This window comes from Punica granatum, chromosome 8 (genome assembly GCF_007655135.1).
Source record: "Punica granatum isolate Tunisia-2019 chromosome 8, ASM765513v2, whole genome shotgun sequence".
Taxonomy (NCBI): Eukaryota; Viridiplantae; Streptophyta; class Magnoliopsida; order Myrtales; family Lythraceae; genus Punica; species Punica granatum.
In genome coordinates this window covers 16240740-16265156 of record NC_045134.1, presented here as the reverse complement: position 1 = coordinate 16265156, position 24417 = coordinate 16240740, and the positions used below count along the sequence as shown (strand labels likewise).

General features: G+C 44.9%; 2 long non-coding RNA genes across 3 annotated transcripts; both read left to right on the top strand.

Moving 5' to 3' along the window:
* The first annotated feature begins 13627 nt into the window (after positions 1 to 13627).
* Positions 13628 to 18007, top strand: LOC116187145. 2 transcript variants are annotated; one of them, XR_004152002.1, is made up of 5 exons: positions 13628 to 13851; positions 15143 to 15211; positions 15575 to 15828; positions 17172 to 17239; positions 17957 to 17993. It is a non-coding gene; the product is annotated as an uncharacterized LOC116187145 (long non-coding RNA). The 2 variants fall into 2 exon arrangements; XR_004152001.1 differs by having other exon boundaries at positions 13631 to 13851; positions 15575 to 15775; positions 17957 to 18007.
* A 2682-nt stretch (positions 18008 to 20689) lies between these two features.
* Positions 20690 to 21261, top strand: LOC116189241. The gene is made up of 2 exons (XR_004152362.1): positions 20690 to 20783; positions 21023 to 21261. It is a non-coding gene; the product is annotated as an uncharacterized LOC116189241 (long non-coding RNA).
* The last annotated feature ends 3156 nt before the right edge of the window (positions 21262 to 24417 follow it).

Genomic DNA, 24417 nt, shown 5'->3' with positions numbered 1-24417 from the left:
GTGTCAAAACGGGCGAGTCAAGTGCAACCTTAAATCACGAGGTAAATAAACTAAACGGCAAGCCTAGCAAACTAGAGTACCGAAAGGGCGTGCGGGATATAGGCCCGCACGTAATAGAACCCCCGAATTCGAAATTTTCGGTTCCGCATGACCATTGCCTTAGCATTTAGGTGTACCCCGTACCCCTAGACCCGAGCGACTCAACGGCCCTCAACCTACGGGTCGTAAACAGTAAGTGGCGGCTCCTTCTCACGTGCGTCCGTCGCGCGTCCCCGGGAAGGTGGACACTCCCAAGCCGCGTTGCATAGGCTCACGCATGCGTGCCCCGACGAGATTAAATTCGGGTGCGCACAGCTTGGCGACTCCACTGGGGATCATCTAGAGGGTTCGGGCTCAATCCCGTTTGCTTGCTTGCTTGTCTATTTACTGCTTTCCGTCGTTTACCGCTTATCTACTTACACACATTTATTTCATGCATGCATTGCATATCATGCTAGCTTTAGGTACTTCGTCCGAAATCCCACGGGCGCCAAAGTAGGAAGCTATGTTAGTCAGAGGTTCCGAGTAAGGGAACGGATCGAGTCGGCTATGCCACCGAACCGGCCCCCAAAGATCCTCGCTCAATTTCAAGGAATTCACACCCTTGAGTCGGGAGCCCCCATCCATAGATAGCACGGTCCCTGTAGCACCAAACCATGCATCATGTTATGCCTCCATGCAAGCCTTCAACCCGACTCCGACAACAGTCCATCGAGTCGGCCTGCGAGCCATTTGAGTCTTTTCCATTTCAAGAGCGATGTACATGTAATTTCTATTAAGCCGTGGGCATTTACTCTCTTTGCACACATGCATCATGCAATTTTCAAAAATTAAGATGTCATTCATGTTGACGAGTCCTAAGCGGATTTTCCTGTCGTCTTGGTAAGGGACGCCTTGCTCGGCCTCCTGCCCGTACCTCGACAGAGTCCGCCAACACACGAGGACCTCACCGACCCGCCACAGAACGCGAATGGTATATTCCGGGACAACATGATCGACCTCATCAACACTAGGTTCGATCACCGAGAGATCGCTGAGAGATGAAGAACTCGCCGGCCAACCACCTTAGAAGGAGCTCTCCCAAACCCGTGCCAAGATGCAGAGATGCGGTTAGGAGCTCGCTTGAGCGAACGCCGCCCTAGAGAGGTCTAGGAAGAAGGCTCGAGGAGGCCCACACATGCATTTTAGCATAGATATCTCCGCAAGGCCCTCGCCTAGAACCGGTGCTTTCCAAGGCCGCGCTCGCTCAAACCCTGAGTGTGGTGGCAAATCAGCTTAAGGCTCTATTTTACAAAATTTGCATTGTACTTTGAACTTTTCGAGTCAATGTGAACGACAACATTAGCCTTTGAAAACTCACGCATTACATGCATTCTATCCATTCACTGTTTTACACGACTATTAACACTACCACATTGTAGACAAAGTTGTGACCGCCTTTGCAGGTGGACCTCTTGTGTTCCTCACCTTTCCTCCACGGCGAGACGATCAGTAGCTCAAGGGCCAACCATCCAAGCAACACTAACTCCCCATTAATCCCGCGCAATCGATTATGTCATTGCATGGTCGAGCACACGTCCCTCTATGCTATAAGTGCTTCCATCAGCACAACCGAGTGGGCCCTTCCGCGTCGTGCGAGCATGCCTCCACCTTATCCATGCACACACCCTCGGCGTGCTCGCACGACGCCTACCAAGCTAGTTCAATCCCCTAAGCCCTTACGCAGAAATCGCGAATCTAGTTTGCTCCTTCATTGTTTTCTTTTCCCATTGTAGGAAATTCTACACGAGAAGACAGCCTGAATACTGATCGACCACAATTGAGACAACAAACGTCTTCCATCCATCTAGCTCTTTGGGATTTCAACACTAAGTCCCCATCCCTGCTCCACAAAGCAAGACCGCAAGCAAATCAGCGTCACCGCATCGCAGCGCCTCACGCTATTCCTCAGCATTGATCTTTGCTTTCGCATTTCTTGCACTTTCCTATCAACCCCGCATTTATTGCATCGGGCTTTGGCCCCGCATCGGGCTTCAGCCCTGCATCGGGCTTCGGCCCCGCATTTACTGCATTGGGATTCGACCCCACATCGGGTTCCGGCCCCGCATTTATTGCATAGAGCACCAGCTCCGCATCGGGCTCCGGCCCCACATTTATTTCATTGGGCTTCGGCCCCGCATCGGGCCCCGGCCCTGCATCGGGCTTCGGCCCCGCATTTACTGCATTGGGCTTCGACCCCACATCGGGTTCCGACCCCGCATTTATTGCATAGAGCACCAGCTCCGCATCGGGCTCCGGCCCCACATTTATTTCATTGGGCTTCGGCCCCGCATCGGGCCCCGGCCCTGCATCGGGCTCCGGCCCCGCATTTACTGCATTGGGATTCGACCCCACATCGGGTTCCAGCCCCGCATTTATTGCATAGAGCACCAGCTCTGCATCGGGCTCCGGCCCCACATTTATTTCATTGGGCTTCGGCCCCGCATCGGGCCCCGGCCCTGCATCGGGCTTCGGCCCCGCATTTACTGCATTGGGCTTCGACCCCACATCGGGTTCCGACCCCGCATTTATTGCATAGAGCACCAGCTCCGCATCGGGCTCCGGCCCCACATTTATTTCATTGGGCTTCGGCCCCGCATCGGGCCCCGGCCCTGCATCGGGCTCCGGCCCCGCATTTACTGCATTGGGCTTCGACCCCACATCGGGTTCCGGCCCCGCATTTATTGCATAGCGCACCAGCTCCGCATTGGGCTCCGGCCCCACATTTATTTCATTGGGCTTCGGCCCCGCATCGGGCCCCGGCCCCGCATTTACTACATTAGGCTTCGACCTCACATCGGCCTCCGGCTCTGCATTTACTTTTGGGTTTTAGCCCTGCATCGGGTTTCGGCCCCACTTTTGGGCTTGGACCCCGCATCGGGCCTCGGTCCTGCATTTACTGCTTTCGGGCCTCAGTCCTACATTTACTGCTTTCGGGCCCCTGCCCAGTATTTACTGCTTTTGGGCTCCGGCCTCGCATTTACTGCTTTCAGGTTTTGACACCTCGCATTTACTGCTTTCAGGCTCACCTAAAATCCAAAATCGACTTGGATTCAAATTCATCCAAGCGATACTCCGAGGAGCAAGTCTAATCCTTCAACCGCAAAGGATCACAAGCAACAGCTCCGACGAACAGAGCATGGCCCTGTCCACCCGCCGCGAAAGTCACTAGCACGGTCACATCTCCGACCGGAGAATGATCCCTGCCCACCCTCCACTGTGGCCATCGACCAGTCACTGGGGCAACATGCACTCTTCCCTCAACTCTCTCTTACATTTATTCACGAATGGGCTCCAGGCATGAACAAACCCTTCAAGTGGCACTAGGACCATCCCAGAGATGCTCTATTGGTTCTGTCGGACCTATTCGACTCGCCTGTCCTCATAAGACCCGGCTCCTCGAGCCTTCCCTAGGACGGCTGCACATGCCAACCCGTAATCGGGGAAAGTACACCTATGTGGCCCCCAATCACGGTTTGCCCACTCCAGGGTGATGATGACTAAACTCTCGGAATTGAGTGTCCCTCACGCGCGGCACCCCATGGGTCGCATGTTGGACGATGGGACTTCCCATGGGATCACTTTACATTTCTTACCGTACATTCCACCGAACAATCACCTAATGCATCATCTTCTTTGTCATCTCTCAGAGGGACACGCCGGTCACAGGCAAAGAACGATACACGGGTTCACATCTCCCTGAGAATTCCTCTCGGACCATTTCCTCATACTTCGACGAGGGAGGTTTCCGACTAACATGTACCCCCCACGAAGCCGAAGACAGAGACAATCGAACAAACCGTTCAACCTCGACGCGTGCGTCTCCACCGAGATCGAGCGACACCCCGGGGCAAATTGGGCCTTCCCCACTGCACACCCATCACCAACAACATACAACGACAAGTCCCGGGGTAGGGCACGTTCGGCTTCAAGAGCACCTATCCCTCAAAAGGCACCCTCCACGAGAGCGACAATGCACGATCGGGAGAGGCGATCGCACAAGGCGCCCGACACAGATCACAAAGACCGGGGCATCCCCGTCCAACATTCACGCGGAGGCAACCTTGGTCACCCACACTCCTGGGGCAATTTTGTTTTCGTTTTAGACAATAGGGGAAATGACTTGTAAAGTTTGCAAGGACAAAAGACGCGAAGTTCGACTTTCGAGTGCATAAGAATCAGACTTCTGAGAAAACCAGCCATCACAAAATTGGGCTAGGACGACGAAGTACATCAAGTCTCCACGGGGCTAAGCAGACGAAAGTGGCCTCGGCAATGCAAAGTCGAGGAGTTTCAAACGAATACAAGGGGCACAATACAGACCCGAGCTGCAAAAAAAAAGAGCAAAAAGACGCGGGAAAAACCCGCCAACAAAGAAGAGAAGAGAGAGAGAAAAGAAGCGGGAAAAACCCGCCAACAAAAAAATGGGGCAATGCCGAGGTTCACCAAAAGCACCGGCACCCCCAATCCAAAAGAAATGAAATCCCGACGAAAAGGGAAGCAGCAGTCGCAACTCCTTGACGGAGACAGAACGTAATGCACTCGGAGGTCGAATCATTCGAACCCTCCGCCCTTGCAAACTCGAGAGACAAAAAAAAAATCGGGCCCGCTAGGTCGAAAACCCCTCGGGCGACCTAGGCAAAAGTTAGGGCAAAAGAGAGGCACGACTGAAAATCCCGAGACGGGCGGTCGTGGCAAAAGGAGAGTTTGTCCCCTTTAGATTGAGAGGTACGGCCCCGAGGCGGGTCGTGGCAAAAGGAGAATAAAATGAGAGATAAACAAAGCAGTCACCCTGGGCCTTCGCACACTGCGCGGACCAGGGATCCCCAAAGGAAATGGCCAGGTTATCTACTCCAACATGATCCCTGATCGGCTCTCCTACCGAACTCAACCGTCCAAGGCGGATTCTTCTTCAAGCACAGCGGGCGACCAAGCACGAAATCGAAACAGTTCAAGACAACCAACACCAATCGAAGGACGAAAGAGAATGGGGGTACATCTCACGGCAGGCGTGAACCCGTGTATCCTTTCAGTCTTGGGCAACGTGCTCCCCAAACTTTCTCTTTTCTCTTTGTCATTGCACAACTCCAAAATGGGTCACAGCCACCCTTCAATCGGCTACCACAAAGCCAAAATCCTAGACATTTCTTTCCGGGAGTCTAGTCATAACACTCTGGAAATGAGCAGACCGAGGTCTGACTAAATTTCAACAAAAAATGCCCCATGCGGGTTACAAATGCAGCCGCCCTACGACACCCTGATGAGAAGGGTCCTAAGCTCACGAGCGCGTCGAACAACCGATAGAGCCGCTTGGGCACCTTTGAAAACGTCTCGATATGCCCATACAAGGCCAACAGGAGCCCCGGAGGCCTCACATCGGGGCCTTTGAAAGCGGGACCCCCATTCCCATCACCAAAGCAAAAACTCTCTAGGGGTCGCCCATGCGACCCGAAACTGAAGAGCATGCATCGCAAACACTTCCTTTTACCTGTGCTTACAAATCGCTGGTAATCCCATGACTTACTATTGATGTCGAGATCACAGGTACAACAAATGCAAGAACTACGGCGGACTCTGATTTTCGACCCCTCGGGATACGTAGGCGCTCTACCCTAGAGCTCGAGTCCCTCATCGAGCGACCGGGGCATCCCCAGCAAACAAGCAATCGCCCAAGCAGCAAAGCCGGCTTCCGGCAGGTCAAACACACCGCCACCCCAGGGGCAGAGCACCGACGAAGCAATTTCATCGCGATGCGCATGGAACCCCAAGGGGCATCCCCGCCGACGGACCCATGGCTGCCTCGCACGGCAGGTCGTGCCCCCAAGGCGTTGGAAGTCGTCAAGGGATGCGCCACACCATTTGAGCCAACGATGTTCAAAGAAGAACAAATGATAGGAGATCATCATCAGTCACCGCGCATGAGGCGGTTCGAACCCAAACCCCAAGCGAGCCATATCACATAGCGCTTTCCAGACTAGATTCCGGTCATTCAGGTCCATCCTGGTCACATTCGGGTCCATCCCGATCATTTAGGTCTATCCTGGTCACATTCGGGTCCATCCCGGTCATTCAGGTCCATCCTGGTCACATTCGGGTCCATCCCGGTCATTCAGGTCCATCCTGGTCTCACTCAGCTCCTTTCGATCATTCAGGTCCTTCCGGTCTAAATTCCGGTCACTCAGGTCCTCCCGGTCGTTCGGGCTCATTCGGCCTAATTTTCATTCGTTCGGGTCCGCCCGGTCTAAATTCCGGTCATTCGGGTCCGTCCGATCTAAATTCCGGTCATTCGGATCCTTTCGGTCTAAATCCCGGTCACTCAGGGTCCATTCGGTCAAAATTCCGGTCATTCGGGTCCACCCGGTCTAAATTCCGGTCATTCGGGTCCATCCGGTCTAAATTCCGATCATTCGGGTCTATCCCGGTCACATTCAGGTCTATCCTGGTCCATGCATTCGGGTCCATCCCGGTCACATTCAGGTCTATCCTGGTTCATGCATTCGGGTCTATCCCGGTCATTCAGGTCCATCCTGGTTCATGCATTCGGGTCCGTCCCGGTCACATTCAGGTCTATCTTGGTTCATGCATTCGGGTCTATCTCGGTCATTCAGGTCTATCCTGGTCCATGCATTCGGGTCCATCCCGGTCATTCAGGTCCATCTTGGTTCACGCATTCGGGTCCATCCCGGCCACATTCAGGTCTATCCTGGTTCATGCATTCGGGTCTATCCCGGTCATTCAGGTCTATCCTGGTCCATGCATTCGGGTCCATCCCGGTCATTCAGGTCCATCTTGGTTCACGCATTCGGGTCCATCCCGGCCACATTCAGGTCTATCCTGGTTCATGCATTCGGGTCTATCCCGGTCATTCAGGTCCATCCTGGTTCATGCATTCGGGTCCATCCCGGTCACATTCAGGTCTATCCTGGTCACATTCAGGTCTATCCCGGTTCATAGGCATTCGGGTCTATCCCGGTTCTAATTTCCCGCACAATATCCCAATGTATCCAAGCAAGGCGCGAGCAGCCACGGGGGAGCGGCATCAGAGCAGTCGCCGGGCCCCAAAAAGGGGGTGCTTCTTATAATCTTTGGCTACATCCTCTAACCGAGCATGCAACCAAAGAGGGGCAAGCTGTCAGCACCCCATTTTAGCCCACCGGCTTCCTACACGAGAATCCCCGACCAAAGACCGGGTTACTATTCATCACCCGGCAATCAGAGGCGAACGTGCGGTCACAGAGTCATGAACGACAGGAGAAGAGCTGGGTCCATTAGAAAAGCATAAGAGAGCCATCAGAAGAACGAACGAACAAGGAATCCCCAAAACGACGGGGCTGGCACTATGGCACTATTCATCATCGAGTCACCGAAGCACCGAAAGGTGCCCAATATGGGACTCCAAAAATCCCTCTCAGTGCCAAAGTGACCAACGACACGTCCGGACGCATTTCCGGGGCAAGCCACATGAGCCGGGACACCCTGATCTCTCACGGACGCCTTTTCTGACAAAGCTCCCGGGGCCCGCTCCACTGACAAGAAGACGGCCCCCCAAAACAGGTCTACAGGCACCCAGGGACCACCAAGGTTGAGGAACAAGCTTCAGATGACCTTCCGGAACTCGACTCGGTTTCCCGAGGGACGTTTCAGTGGTCATGAACGTCTCCCGGCGAGCCTTCGGGGCACGTCCACGTAGAGCACAGATCACAACGAGCCCCGAGCACCTCAAGACATTCAGAGAACACTGAGAAAACCCCGGTTAAAGTCCCTAGGTCTTCCCGGGCCAACGGTCCTCGACCGAGGGCGACGAGCCAACGATCCCCCACGGGGCAAAAGGATTGCCAAAATGAATGTTAGGATGCACAAAGAGCAATCGGGGACTGGGGACACTAAACTCCGCTCCGAACGTCCAAACAGGGCAAAACCGACTCTCGAGGCGCCGAATCGCCCGGACGTTCGTTCACACAACGCATGGCGATATTAGGCTCATTCAAATTCTCGTCATTCAAGCATTCCAAATCTATAAATTAATTGGACATCGGAGATCGAATGCAAGCTCAATCAAGTTTCAAGCGTTTTCCGGCTTTTCTCTTATTCGAATGGGACCCACGGCTCAGCCAAGCCAAGCCACCAAGCCACGGCTCGCCCACAATCAGCCACGGCTCCGACATGACAGCCCCAAGCCGCGGCTAATCCCTAAGCCACCGCTCAATTCGGTGGCTCCAAGCCCCAATGGCTCAATCCCAAGAGCTTCCCTCAACCACACATTCAAAATATCTTCTTACACCCATCACTTCCCTTCTCCCATCCATCACCTCCCATCAACTTTTCAAGACAACTTCCCCTCCTTAATCCCTCTTAAGAAATTCGGATGCCTTAAGCACCATTTAATTACACTTAACTTCACTCAATCTTGTCATTAAGCTTGCATTTATAAGTCGATTGGGTCATTAACTTAATCACAACTCAACTTCCATCATCTCTCTAGCTTTCTCACTCTAGGAGAACCTCCAAAGCCCTCCCAAACTTCAGCATTTTTCCAAAAATCGTCCAGCTCTCCCTCAGCCCGTCCAAGGCCGAAAATGCCGGAAAACTTAACCGTTTTCCGGCGACCGCCATCCAACCTTAGCCAACTTCAACCAAACTTCATACCCCACATGTATTCGACCTCCCGAGTCCATTTCCGGTGTTAGTTTTACGATTTGAAGCTCCCAGCAGCCCAAACCAGCTCTGTCCAGAACCGGGCTCCTTAGACGGTTTCACGGCTTTCCGGGCTTTTTCGACGCCATTCCTTCCCACGACCAGGGCGAGTCGTGCCATCACTTTCTAAGGGTTCCTCATGACCCTCACTCTCTCCCGTGACGAGGTGGTCACGTGCCGAGAGCCGCTCAACCGCGCAAGGCCGCCCTTTTCCCAATCTTTTCCTTTACCAGGTTTTCACGGTTTTTATCGGTTTCTCTTTGCATTCTCGGTTGAAATCAGTCGTGTGCACACCACGAGCTGGTCATGAACACCAAGAGCAGTCCCTTAGGAATCGGAGAAACTCGAGCCAGCTCGGTGCAATACCCGGAGCCCCCTTTGCAGCCGTTTCTACCCAAACAGCCCAGTCGGGTCTGTCTCTCTGATTTACTTTTCTGACCGGAACTTTGCAGGAGCATACAGGTCAGCTCGGGTTGAATCTCGCTACGAGCCACCTATCACCGTGATCCTCAGTCAGTTAGGAGTCCAATGCCACCGACCTCGCATCAAAAGACCACCGGGAGCCTCCTATGGACCCATTTCTTCATCGCGTGCCAGTCGGGTCTGTTTTGACCCGACTGGGTCTGTCTTTTCGTTACTGACCCTACTTCGTTTTTTATTTCCGGAAAATCTACGCGTGCTCTCCTCCCGAAACCACCGCAGACACGATCCTTGGTCTCTTGAGAATCCAATGCAACTGGTCCCGCACAAAAAGTCCATCCCGATCAACCGGTACAGGCCCGACAAGCCAGACTGCCAGTCGGGTCTGCCGCCGACCCGACTTCACTGATTCGGGTCTGTTCGTTCCAGCCGAGTCTCCCGACTCCCTTCGCCACTTCGCCGACTCTTTCCCGCATCCCGGCGCTAGGTGTAATCACTCCCGACTCAGAGAAGTTAGGACTTTTACGTTTTCTTTGCGTTTGTGGGGCGATAAGGCGGTCCATGACCGATTCACATGCAAGTTTATGTTTTTATGTGTTTTTACATCGTATTATGCATGTCTTCATCGTATATAGTGCTAGCATGTCGGGAAATAGCTTGAATCGGAGTCGAGGAGACATCGTTGGCTCGGGCGAACCAAGGGAGTCTCTCGGCCTCACCCCAAGGGAGGTGGCCGAGAGCCCCTCTTGGCTTCCTCTGGCCATGGATGGCCTCCTTTCCCCGACTCAAGTCATTTCCCGAGTTTTTACATTTTTTGCTTCCCATGAGTCGGTGTCGTTTTATCGATTCCTCTAAATATCATTCTTGTGCTTGTTTACATGTTTAATTGCGTTCCTAAGATCATGGCGGCATCGGCTATGTAAAGATGTACGTTGTCATCGTGTTTGATGTTTTATGCATGCAAGAAACGGTCAAAACCGATTCTTGGAATTGATTGTAATCGCAATTTTCATTTAATCGTTGGCTTCACGTTAATTCGTATGTTAGATGCGTTAGTATCGAACAATCATTCCATTGATCCATAACAATTGAGGTTTGAGGTCTCAATCATTAAAACACTCCACGAACGGGAAATGGGACGTGTCATTCGGTTAATTAAATCACTTGGATTAAATAATTGGACAAATTAAATATTAATTCGTAAACGCATCGATGGTTCATGGAACGGCGGGAATGCCCTTTTCCATTAAAAGCCCACAATTTCAAAACATCGAGACGCGTAACACGAATAGAATCAACGTCTAACGAATACTCGCGTGCTACGACTCGAGTCCGGGCCCGATTTGAGGCGGCTCAAGTCGAAACGCACGAGTCCTCCTTAGACTCCTTCGTGTCACACGATCTTCAATTTACACACGAGCATCACATGTTTTACTATCCAAGGGCATAATCGTCATTCCGTGATTCACCGATACCCTAGGCGTTAGGGGGTTGGAAACACCTTGATTTACGAATGGAAAAGGGCAACCCGTTCGGGTGCAAGTTTCATTCGCGCGGCCCATTTCGTTCATTTTCGGTGTTTCTTTCTTCCTATCGTAGATTCGGTGGGGAGCATTTTATTTCAGCTACAAAACACGAGAAACCGGATTAATCATACATTTGGCCTAATCAAACACTAGATAATGAATAGGAGGAATGATAGATTCCAATCTAGAGTCAAAACACGAGTTTGGATAATTCGGTGAAACCGTAGCGACACTTAACTGAATAAGAGTCTTAAAACAAACACACACATGTAATTGGCTTAGAACCCTATTCTAATCCACCATCTATGTTTGCCTAGGTTAGATACATTGTTTGCTAATCAACCCCGATTAATAACTGATTAAATCACGTACACTCGACTTAATACACCACTTGTCTGTATTCACTGATAGTTGTCAGTTATTTTCTGTATCATGTCAGTTTTATCAGTTTTCTTCTGTTTTATCCTTGCCTATGATGATTTATTGCGGTTCGGGCCCGAACCCATAGGTTACGTGTTGCACGGGGTTCAACGCCCCTAAATCACCGAACACGAGGTCCAACGCCTCTTAATTCACCGAGCGCGTGCAACCCGAGTGCGGAATGGGATCTAGCCTCGAGTCACCATCACACTCCAAATATAGCCTATATGGAAGGCAATTTGGATTGGATGTGTGAAACGTGTTTAGATGTCACCCGGGAGCTCGATCGGTCCAACGGTTACAGTGGGAACTAATCGGTTCTCCTGCAAACCGTCGGTTCGATTGGACCCGACCCCCGGCTCTTTGAGCCCGCGTTGCCTTAATTTATTTATCGGTCATTCAAAACACACGGTGAGCCGGAGCGGAATATTGGCCCAATGCAAACCGATCGGGATCCATTTACTTATTCGGTTACACTTTGTAATTATTCGAGAGAACATTGCGAGGATTTTATCTGTACACTCACTCATTCATTTGTAAGGATCCCCGATCGGCGAGCGAGAGGTCCGAGTGTCTAACTGGCTAAGTCGGTCTATTGTTACCAAGAGGTGAGTAAGCTCGAATACTCGCGGTTTCGGTTCGCGCAGGGAATCGACCATCACGGTTCGATGAACTGTAACGCTAAGATAGTGAACCACTTCCTCGACGCACAAGCCTACTCATCTTTTGGATTCTTGGCCCAACTTGATCAATTCATCGATTTTACGGTGTCAAAACGGGCGAGTCAAGTGCAACCTTAAATCACGCGGTAAATAAACTAAACGGCAAGCCTAGCAAACTAGAGTACCGAAAGGGCGTGCGGGATATAGGCCCGCACGTAATAGAACCCCCGAATTCGGAATTTTCGGTTCCGCATGACCATTGCCTTAGCATTTAGGTGTACCCCGTACCCCTAGACCCGGGCGACTCAACGGCCCTCGACCTACGGGTCGTAAACAGTAAGTGGCGACTCCTTCTCACGTGCGTCCATCGCGCGTCCCCGGGAAGGTGGACACTCCCAAGCCGCGTTGCATAGGCTCGCGCATGCGTGCCCCGACGAGATTAAATTCGGGTGCGCACAATGTTAATTTAGATGGGAAAAAGAAAGCTGAATTTGTCAAGCAGATTCATGAGAAAACAAGACTCAACATTGAGCGAAGAACGGAGCAGTATACAAAACACGCTAACAAGGGCTGTCATAAGTTAATTTCTGAACCCGGAGATTGAGTTTGGTTGCATATGAGGAAAGAGAGATTTCCGGCGCAAAAACGTTCCAAATTGCTTCCAAGAGGAGATGGTCCTTTTCAAGTCCTGGAGCGCATCAATGACAATGCTTATAAACTAGACTTACCTAGTGAGTACAACGTAAGTGCTACTTTTAATGTTGCTAATTTGCTTCCTTTTGATGTAGGTGATGATTTGAGGACAAATCCTTTTCAAGAGGAGGGGAATGATGCAAATCGTAGCACGACTTCAAGGGATCCAGTTCAAGTTCCAATTGGACCGATTATGCGAGCACGAGCAAAGAAGTTTAAAGATGAACTCAACGGTTTGATTCAGGAGGTTCGGGCTCAAGCAAATTCGTGGAGGCCCATTGGACATGAATCACGTGATCAACAAAAATCCATCAATTTGATTCAAGTTATAGAAGATTTCGGACAAGGCTAAATTCAGCAAGTGTTTAAGGAAGCTTCTAGAATATTTGATGATCAAGAGAATATATCATCAGATTTGTTTAAAATTTAAATCTCATGGAGATATTCTAGGGATATTTAGATTTCATATCTTTATAGATTATGTCATATCTCTATCGATATTCTAGGTTTTATTTTCCTTATCTTTAGGAGGAGATATGACCAGATTAGGATTAGTTTATGTCTATATATATTCATCTTAGTCAATTTTTAAAAAGGAACATTCAGAAAATTGTGAGAGTATTCTCTTTGGTTCTTGAAGAACTAATTCGAACTTATCGGAAGTTTCCGTGGCGTTCATCATCGACTTATCAAACGGCTTTCCACTACCGTTTGTGGCGTCTTCATCGACTTATCAAACGGCTTTCCATCACCGTTTGTGGCGTCTTCCTATATACCGACGTTCTTGTTTCGCATTAAACAACGGGTTGAGGTCAGTTATACCAAGGTTCTTGTTTATGTTGTAAACAACGGGTTGAGGTTTTCGTTAATCAAATCTGATTGTGGAACGATCTTGGGTTCCTTTAGTTGTCGGGTCTTGTCATTCTTGGCAGGAATCGCATCACCCCATATTTACACACACATATATACATAAGCTTATATATATACATATATATATATATATATATTATGTAGAAGTTCTGGAAAAAAAAAAAAAAAAGAGGAATGGAGCCATGGGCTCCACGTGGCCCAAATTGTTCCCCTCATTTTCCACCGCCATATTTGTTTCTTTCTTTTCTTCCTTGTCTTTTTTTTCCATTTGTTTCTTCCCTTCCTTCCTTGCCCTGTTTTCTCTGCGGAGGGAATCAAAGAAAAAGAAACAGAGGAGGGAGATAGAGAGAGCAAGGAAAAAAAAAAACGTGAGTCTAGTCCATTCCGAGCTCTGCTGCTTAAACTTGGTCTGAGTTGCACTTCAATTTCTTGCCCGATTCGGGATAGTTGGCCTAAGCTCGATACCTTGTTGTCATATTGATATACGGGTGAGTTGCACAATTGACTCTTGATAGAATTGAGTATATGTAGCATGATTATGGTGATTTGAAATTGAGTTTGAGATAGCAGCTAGGATGGGTGATAATTTATTAATTGACTTGTGTTTGGTTATTCAATTTCGATGGCTGGTAGTGGGGCTTGAGATATAGGCTGAATGGTATATCAATTATTTGTTTGATTTGGGGTCATTTGGAGTGATTTTGAAGGCTTGAGGCCGAGATTGAGAGATGGAATGAGATGCATGATGTTCCATTAATCGATTTAAGCATGTCTAGCTTGATTTTGGAGATATAATGATGAATTTTTGTTGTCGGCTGAATTGCTTGGTACTTGATTCTTTTCTTCCACTTTCTTGCATTGAATTGGATGGACAAAGTTCAAGGGTGTATTTAGTTACGGTTCTTGAGTTGTAGTCTAATGAACAAGGAAGTTAATTATATGGGGTTTATAGCTAAAATTGTTTTTCTTTTCGTGGTTCAGCTATTCTATTAATTCGTAAAATTAGAATTTCCTTTTCTTATTTGGTTACCGCTCTGCTAGTAACTGATTCAATGCTGTCTCTTTGTGATTGATGCTTAAATGGCCAAAGGAGCTTTAAATTGCCTTGTTCTAGAAGTTTGGGTAAATGTTCGTTACAACATATAACTACATATATATTATATATTTCGTGCTATGAGCTGCCTTACATTCTCGGTTGCCGTTTCTTTTAGAGGAATAGGTAATGTACATATTTGAGGAAGTTGGGAGCTAGCTAACTATGGGAGTTGGTGAGGTAGCTGAAGAATAATGATTGTTATTTAATTTGTATCAGCTAGAAATGGTGAGTGAATTCACTTATATATATTGTTGTTGTTAAGTTACTAAAGTTCTAGTATTGCTATTTTAGCTTAGATAAGTTATTATAAATTTTTATAAATAATATTGTGTAGACAATGCTAGGAGATTACGCTTTGCTGCCTTGAGTTTCATGATGTCGGATTCTTGTATAGAGTATTATCTGGTTGTTGCTATTACTGTGATTATATATTTTTGGTCTTTTATGAATCTCCCATTTACCTAGAAATTGACAAGAAACAATTAGGTTTGTTTAAATGGGAATTATGGAGATTGTTTAAATAGTTTTGACATAGATGAGGAATGGACATAATGAATATGATATATATGTATAGCTCGGGATTCATTGGAAATAATAAGTCTAAAGAAGATCGTGGGAGGTATTAAAAGCCTTGTAATGGTGTTATGCTAATTATTCTCTAAACTTATGTTTGCAAATCATAGGGATTAAGGAGACTGAATTCTTGTACTCTGAAGGCCCTACTCAGTGAGCCATCTTTCTTGGAATTGTCGGTGAGTACCTTATTTCATTGTAAAATAATTTATATATATATATATATATGTTAAGTGAGTACTATATTCCTTTGTAAAATGATGTATAATAGTTGTATAATTATTCAATAAGAATGTTATGATAGTTAGATTAAGGAATCGGTCGTGTTATGTAGTGGGAAAGAATTTGAGAGAGATTGTCCTTTATGTTTCACTTTGACTTGAGATATGCAGTGTGATTGTATATGTTAATTGTGTATGAGATATGTGCTGATAATGTGGTACCATTGTAATGTGATTGATATTGTGCTTGTGTATGATGATATATAAGGTGCGATGGCATGATTGTATTTGTTTATGCTTGTGATTGTTGTTTGATTATAGCCATGAGACCACTGATCCGGCGGGATACAAAAAGGGACGCCTAGACTGCTGATCCGGCGGGATACAAAAAGGGACGCCTAGACCGCTGATCCGGCGGGATACAAAAATGGACGCTTAGACTCTTACTGCCGGAGGATAATGGGCAGCCCCCGCGTATGGGAAAGGAAATGAGGAATTTGTGGATATGAGTGCGGGGTCACGGTACCGTCACAACTCTGTTGCGAGGAAATGCAACCCTATGGCTATATTGATTGGTTTGTATTGTATATTGTTTGGCTGGTATGATTGTTGGAGATGTGTTGATTGTTGAGATTGTTGGAGGTGTGATGATTGTTGAGATTGTCTGAAGTTGTTCTATGAAAACCGTGTTGTTGCTAGAGTTGGTGTGAAGCTAGTGCTCACCAAACATGCATATATGCTCATATACATATCCATATGCACATGCATGGTTACATAACACACATGTATATAATATACCATAAATTGTGGCTGAATCTTTAAATGTATATAATATACCACAACTTGTGGCTGGATCTTTATCTATATGAAAAAAAAAACGAAAAAGTGAGAAATCAGATAGAGATGAGTGTAGAATGGGCCAAGTGGCCTCCTCTTCAGCAGCCCTTTCCTTCCCATCGCCTTTGACCATCTTTGACCACCTTCTTTTTCTCCTTTTCTTCCTTATTTAAGCTATACCCTCCCTTGCTCTATCCCTTGGCTAAGGAAAAACGAAAATGAACCAGAAGAGAGAGAGAGAGAGAGATAAGTGAGCTGAGTTGAGAAATTCCAGGAGAAGAAGGCTAAGTCCGAAAATATTGATTGTAAGTTGATTGTTTATGATTTAAACATTCATACTCACTAGGTTTGGCATAGGTTATGGCTTTCCTTCCATTTATTCCAGTTGTTTTGGTTGAGAAGTTTAGTTGCTGAGATTGGTAGCTTCTCTTAGCTAATATAAGTTGAGTTGGATATATATTTGGAGTTAGTCTTATGTTGTGTTGGGATGAGTTTGGTCACCTATATGATCTAAATAATTCGGTTGTGAGGCAGATGGCAAATTCCTTGACATAATTAGTAGGTTTCTTATACACACAGCTATGCCCTTCTGAAAATCTATATATATATACATAGATGTAGACAAGTGTGTGTACATATGTATATATATGCATATATTTTGCTCTTTGAACTGACTATGGATTAGAAAAGGGATCTGATTTGAGAATTTATCATGCATTATAATGATATCATGTGATGGATTGATTGAATAAGCTCTTGTTTATTTGTATTTTGGAACCAAAGAAATACTTAGAATTCCTTGCACTCTTCTTGAATTTGGCTAATCAAATTGGTCATCCAGTTGATATATACTGCAATGAATCCTAAGTTGATATAATTTGAGGAATACATGTGCATCTCATTTTGTATCGTTCCCTATTTAAAGAGTTAGGTAGAAATCAAAAGAGATAGAGAAGGAGCATTGTTAATTATAAACGTCTTACATTATAGCTATTTCGATGAAGTAACACGGTGATTTAACTGATGCATATTTTCAATCTTATTTAGTATATTATCTAATCTTCGTGCTTGAATTGAATAGGGGTTGGGGAGACTGAGGTTTTACCTCCGGAAGGCTCGACTCATTAAGTGGTCGTTTCAGGGGTGTTTGTGAGTACTTTCTTCCATCGTAAAATGATAATAAATATATATATATATATATATATGTATGGTTATAGAGGTGATGGTGGCTGAATGATTGCGGAACATAGTTGATGTGTATGCTTAGTGTGCTTGTGATGGTTGGACTATAGCCATGGGATCGCGGGACCCGGCGGATTATAAAAGGGGCCTGATCGGCCGCCGAACCCGGCGGAATATAAATAGGGACTTGATCGGCCGCTGGACCCGGCGGAATACAAATAGGGGCCTGATCGGCCTCTGGACCCGGCGGAATACAAATAGGGGCCTGATCGGCCGCTGGTCCAGGCGGAATATAAGCAGGGGCATGATCGGCCGCTGGACCGGCGGAATATAAATGAAGGTCAACTCTTACCGCCATAGGTTAATGGGCGGCCCCCGCTCATGAGACATGGATATTGGGAGTTGAGGATGATATGAATGAGGTGTGCGGGGTCACGGTACCGTTATAACTCTGTTGCGAGGAAATGCAACCCTATGGCTATATTATTGTTGTTTGGATTTGGTTGCCATATGAGTTGTGTGAAAGTATGATCTTGGTATTGGATTCCATATCTGGTGGAATATGTATATAAATAGATATATGATTGATTGTGGTGAATTGTGATGTTAACATATTAATTCATTTTACGTTGGAATATAGTACTCACTGAGATGCAGCTCACCCCCTGCATACATTTTTTCCAGATGAGCTAGGAGCTGGACTAGCCGCACAGGAGGACTTTGGATAACGGGGATCAACGCAAAGGATTTTGGCAAGTAGGCCCACCCATAGTATAGGTAGTAAGTGTTCGTAAATGTTACAATCCTGTTACGACCTGAAACTTTTGTTAGTTGGTTTAGTGGTATGGTTGTAGCTGAACACACTATTGAGAGCATATATGTACATTAGAATCCGTTAGATTGATTATATATTCTTGTAGAGCATGCCGAGTTAGTTAAAGGTTGGATGTTGATGCGAACCTCACGAAGGATTGTGAAACCCGACGACCAACTTGAATCGATTCCCAGATCGCCAAACTCAGATTTAGATAAAGAGGATTATTGACCCGTTGTTTATAGAGAAACAAGAACCAACAATATCAAGACAAGGATTATTGACCCGTTGTTTATGAAGAAACAAGAACCAATAATATCAAAGTGTACCGAACAATCACAAGCTGTCACACTTGTTCGTTCGAAGGAGTTCAATGAAGAACAAAGGAGAAAAAATCTCACCAAAATACCAGAATAGTCTGCCATGATCAGCTACTCAGCCTCCTTTATATAAGCTTAGGAGAAACTGGAAACTAACAAACTAGGCAATTGGAATATCCTTAGTTTCCTAAAGCCAGAAATAACAGAGGAAACTAAATAAAGGCTATCTAGAATAGTTGGCAGTCTTTTATTCCATCTTCAGCATCTCATGGCAAGTCAAGTGAATAAAGGCCTTTGGAGACCCAATTGAATTAGACTCCTCTTAGTCCAAAAAGCCCATCAGCAAGCTCTCCATAGCTTGTTGGATTTGTTTGGCCTTCGCCCGTGTGATTGGCCCACTCGGAACATGCAAGCCTCCAAGATCTTGTGCTTCAATGTTTGCTCGAATCAGAGCTATTTCCATCTCTTTGTGGTAGTCTTCCACGCTCCTCGTCCCTTGCCTTAGACTTTGCAATTTTAAATGCAAGTCCCGATAGTAATACGAGGGAACAAATCGCCTCCGCATGACAGTCTTCATCTCCTCCCAGGTCTCAATAGGTCTTTCATGGTTCCTTCTTCTCTCCTTAACCAATTTGTCCCACCAAACGATGGCATAATCAGTGAATTCCACCACTGCAAGCTTCACTTTCTTCTCTTCCGAGTAATTGTGGCAATCAAATACAAGCTCCACCTTCCTCTCCCATTCGATAAAAGCGTCAGGGTCATTCCTCCCTTGAAAAGGTGGTATCGTCATTTTAATACTCCCAATATTTCTATCTACTCCATCTCTAATTGCTTGATCTCGCCTACCATGTCTTCGCCCCTCATTCCTAACTCCTCTGGCTCTCCTCACACTTCTCACGGATGCAATTTCATCATCTTCCCATAATCTTCATCTTCTTCATCGTGAGGATTTGCTGGCTGGCGGATTAGTCTCCTTGCATTGGGAACTTGCACATGCTGCCTGGGTTGCTCCCTTTGCATTTGATCAATTCGTTGATCTTGCCGGTCCATTCTATCACGGAAATCTCCAAAAACAACTTCCAATCTCTCGAATTGTTGCTGCATGGCTTTCAAAGTAAAAGCAACATCTTGCTGGCCGGCATTACTTCCATCCCCGGTTGTAGATTCATTGCCTTTTCCTGCGAAGCTCATGTTTGCACTATGAAAAGAAAATTGGTGTTAGGACCTCACAACCACTCGCTCACGTGTTTGCCCTCAAATTATCGTCACTCAACACTCGTGTTTCGCTCAGTTCAATGGCTTTTTCCCTCTGATATGCTCACCACTCTTGCCTCTTTCCACTCTAATTTCCTCCTCAAAGTTCTTTAAAGAACTCAGCAACTCACAAATCAAAGGTAACTAGCTCATAATAATTCAAAACGCAATTAATATATTGGCCCTAACTTGGACACAAACTAACAGGGAAATAAATGGTTAAAGGAAAGTTAACCAAGGAAAGATTTTGGGAATGAAGAAAGGAATATCAGAGTAATATATGGATGGAAAGATATGGAGGATGATATAGGGAAGGGAATATGGAAGATCAAGTATTGGGTAATTATGGGAGCAAAATCAACGCGGATCAACAAGGTAAATAGCAACTTTAGAATGATCTGATGCAAGGAATCCAGATCAAATTCACACCGACGGCTTCTTTCTTTTCTTTCTATCTTTTTTTTTCAGCTCTATTTTTTTTTAGCCGAATTTTTTTTTTTTTGCGCTCCTTTTTTTTTGCTCTTTTTTTTTTGCTACTAATCAATCCAGAACGAACAAGCTAGATGGAATGAAATTCAACGAATTGAAACGTAAAGGATAGGATAAACCTGATTTGGAGCCTGATGCTCTGATACCAAAATGATGCGGACCTCACGAAGGATTGTGAAACCCGACGACCAACTTGAATCGATTCAAGTTAGTCGTCGGGTTTCACAATCCTTCGTGAGGTCCGCATCAGATGTGTTATAGAAGTATACTATATATATATATATATGAAAACTTTTCGTTCAGTCTGTGTTACAAGACGGTTGCAACTGAGTAAGCTTTGAGGGTTTTATGCATATATCAGAATTAGTTAGGAGGTTATATGTTATATAGAGTTTGCTGGGTTGGTTCAATGTGTTGGGAGTTAGGAAAACAGATTACACATATATGAGTTGCGTATATGACAATGGATATTAAGGAATAGAGGGGAAACTCTGCTATAAGTTTCGGGTCGTGACAGTTGGATCTGTCAATTGATTGTGTTGTGAGTTGCTATGGAATGCTAATGAATGAATATTTGATGTTTATGTGATATTGGGTGTTAGAGAAACGGTTGGAAGGGTTGTGTGAATTGGTTAGTAGAACTTAAATTTAGTTATTATATTTGATATAATTATTATTACAGTTTGTGTATATATATATATACATACTGTGTATGTATGCCGAGTGAGTTGATAGTTGGATTGGATGTGATGATATTAGTTATTTGATTATTTAGTTATTTGCAATTAAATATTTATTTAAAAATGTCATTTTACTCTGGAATATAATATTCACTGAGATGCAGCTCACACCCTGCATATATTTTTCCAGATAAGCTTCTAGCTGCGCGGAAGAAACACTTTTTAATATTGGGGATCAGCTCGGAGAACTAGGTAGGGACCTTAGTTATTTGATAGATATCCTTTTTGGTATAGAATGGATTTGAAAATGTTACGACCTGAAATTTTGTTTAGTTATATTACTGATATGGGTGCGAAAAAGAAAATTTTTCTCTTTTGAGATGTATATACATATTAGAGCTTACTAGGTTGGTTTTATATTTTTGGGAATTTTATGGAAAGCCAGTTTTAGGTGAATAGTTATGTGGTAATGGATATCGAGGAAAGATAGGGAAAATCCAGCTGAAATTTCGGGTCGTGACAATTTTGGTATCAGAGCCTAGGTTAGGAGATCCTGTAGACTTAAGTTGATGCTTGATCCCCGAGAAATTTTTGATAATTGTGGAGATTTTGGTAGGATTTCTTTGAATTCCACGCTCGTTAAGCACGCGAGTTATTTATGCTTTGGATTTGTTAGGAGAACAAATGGAGTGACTTAGATATGCTTGTTAACAATTTATGCCTCAGTTGATGAATACGTATAGGACTTAGCTTGTTAATATTTGCATGAACGTTGCATAGTAAATGAGTTGGTAAGTGAAAAGCACTTCAGGTTCCCCAGAGGTTTAAGTTACTACAAAATTCGACCATGGTATTTCGTATGCTTAGAACACTATTCAAGTATGGAATTATAGAGGATGAGTCGTCGACAGGTATTTTAGATTCTGCAGATCAGGTTCCACGGGTTTTCTTCCCATAAGTTAATGCAAACCTTTTCGAATATATATACTACTTTATTTTATGGGGTTACAAGTGGTTTATATCTGATGGTGGTTGACAAGGGTATTCCATAATGGCTAATAATATGGTCTACTGTTCATCTTTAGCTGAACTATTCTTCATTGTAGTATCTCTGTGCTATATCTGATGGAAAGAGTAATTTAGGACCTAAGTTATTATACTTATCATCGATTTCATCATGGGTACATTATTCTAATTATTAGTGCTACGTGATTGTGGCATGAATTTAATTATTCTGAGTCATCAAGTGTAGCATTATACTTTGGATGGATTTATTATTTTATCATTATCTCAAGTTCGACTGGCCAATTCTACCATCGGCAGGGGCATATATCAATCTTTTGATCATCTAAAGCAGATTTGGAGTTTATTTCAATTTGTATAACAGAGCGACATGGCAGGAATTCGATTAATTAGGTTTTGGACAAGTTTTCGGAATTCAAACTCAGGAATATTAGAGGTATTGATTTCTATCAAAAACACTGCTGGAAGCCTTGAGAATTATTTTACATTGAGAGGTGCAATTAAGTGCAGGTCAGCTTATTTGATCTTTGGGTTAAAAAGTTGGTTGCCTTGCTAGGAACTTTTAATCATTTTCTTCATGGTGGCTTTTGAGATATAGATTTGGATATTTTATTAGATTTGGCTTTTGAGATAAGATTTGCATAAAAATTCTTTTGTTTTCTCTTTAATTTTCTCTCAATGGTCGAATTTTGATTTTCTTTATCTCTCTCATTTTTCTCGGCCTCTCTTTGATTTTCACTCGTTTTCTTTTGTTCACTCTCTTTTTGCAATCTCACTTGATCCTCATATACTTGCTGCGGTGTCAATGGTACAAGAGTAATTGATCGTTGATTAAGTACAAAGGAGTATTTGTTCGTAAAGCCATCATGCTTTACACGCCTATCAAATTGCCATGGACGTCCGAGCAACAAATGTCCCGCTTGCATCGGTACTACATCACACAACACTTCATCTTCGTATTTGCCGATTCGAAATGCAACTAACACCTACTTGTCCACCCTTATCTCACCACTATCATTTAACCATTGCAATTTGTATGGCTTGGGGTGCTTCAGCTTGGGTAGTCCCAATTTTTCCACCATTGTTATGCTTGCGACATTAGTACAACTACCATTATCAATAATCACACTACATACTTTGTCTTTGATGTAGCACCTTGTGTGAAAGATGTTCTCCCGCTTCATTTCTTCAACTTCTTTTATTTGCAAGCTCAATGCTCTCCTTGCCACCAATGTTAATGCATATGGAGCTAAATATTCCTTCTCGAAAACGTCCTCCAATGGGGGCATGTTATCGGGATCACTCTTTCTTTGGAACGATGGGAATTTCATCTTAATACTACCCAAGTTATTGTCTTCCTGATTCCTATCTTCTCTAAATCGCCCTCCATGTTTCCTATTACTAACAACTGAATCTTGATCATCTTCATCAAAACCAGCCCCATAATTCTCTTCATCTTCAACCTTCACTTCCCTCGGTTGAACTCTTTCCTTCCTACTTGCATTAGGAGCGTTTTGTGGCTACTCCACACGTTTATTCTCCATCAGATCTATCCAGTCATGAAACTGCTCAAACTCCAACCTCATCACACGCCTCATCTCACTCATCATGGCCTCTATAAGTATTTTTGAATTAGCCAATTCCGTAGCACTTTCGGGAATACTCTTAGCACTGTTGTGAGACATGATTGCTGCAAAATAAAGTTAGAAAAAAATGGACCTCACAATTCTCTCCCTTACGTGTTTACACTCAAGAATGTGAATCACTCTACACTCGTGATTTCACTCAACAAAATATGTGGCTTTTAACCCTCTAGTGTTCTCACCACTCTTGCCTTTTTCCACTCAACAATTCTCTTTCACTTCTTTTGGAACTAAACAAACAACTCCAAATTTTCCAGCCACAATTCACCAAGAACTCATCAAGGAAAATTAATGATCAAAGGAAATTTCAGGAAGAAAAGAAGCAAGAGAGAAGGCAAACTACTATGAAGGATTAAATAAACCAGAATGTTATATGAAATTATGGGATCAGAATCAATACAGATCACAAAGAACGAGAAATAACAACTTTAGAATGGTCTGATGTAAAGAATTTGGATCAAATTGACAACGATGTCTTCTTTCTTTTCTTTCGATCTTTTTTTTTTCAGCTCTGTATTTTTTTTTTGCCGATTTTGTTTTTTTTTCATCTCTGTTTTTTTTTTGCTGCTAACAATCCACAAAGAACAAACTCGACGAAGCGGAACTTAGCAAATTGAAACAAAAAAGGATAGGATAAACCCGATTTGGAGCCTGATGCTTTGATACCAAATGATGCGATTCTCGCCAAGAATGACGAGACCCGACAACTAAAGGAACCCAAGATCGTTCCACTATCAGATTTGATTGACGAACCTTCGACCCGTTGTTTAAACATAAACAAGAACCTTGGTATAACTGACCTCAACCCGTTGTTTAATGCGAAACAAGAACCTCGGTATATAGGAAGACGTCACAAACGGTGATGGAATGCCGTTTGATAAGTCGATGAAGACGCCACAAACGGTGGTGGGAAGCCGTT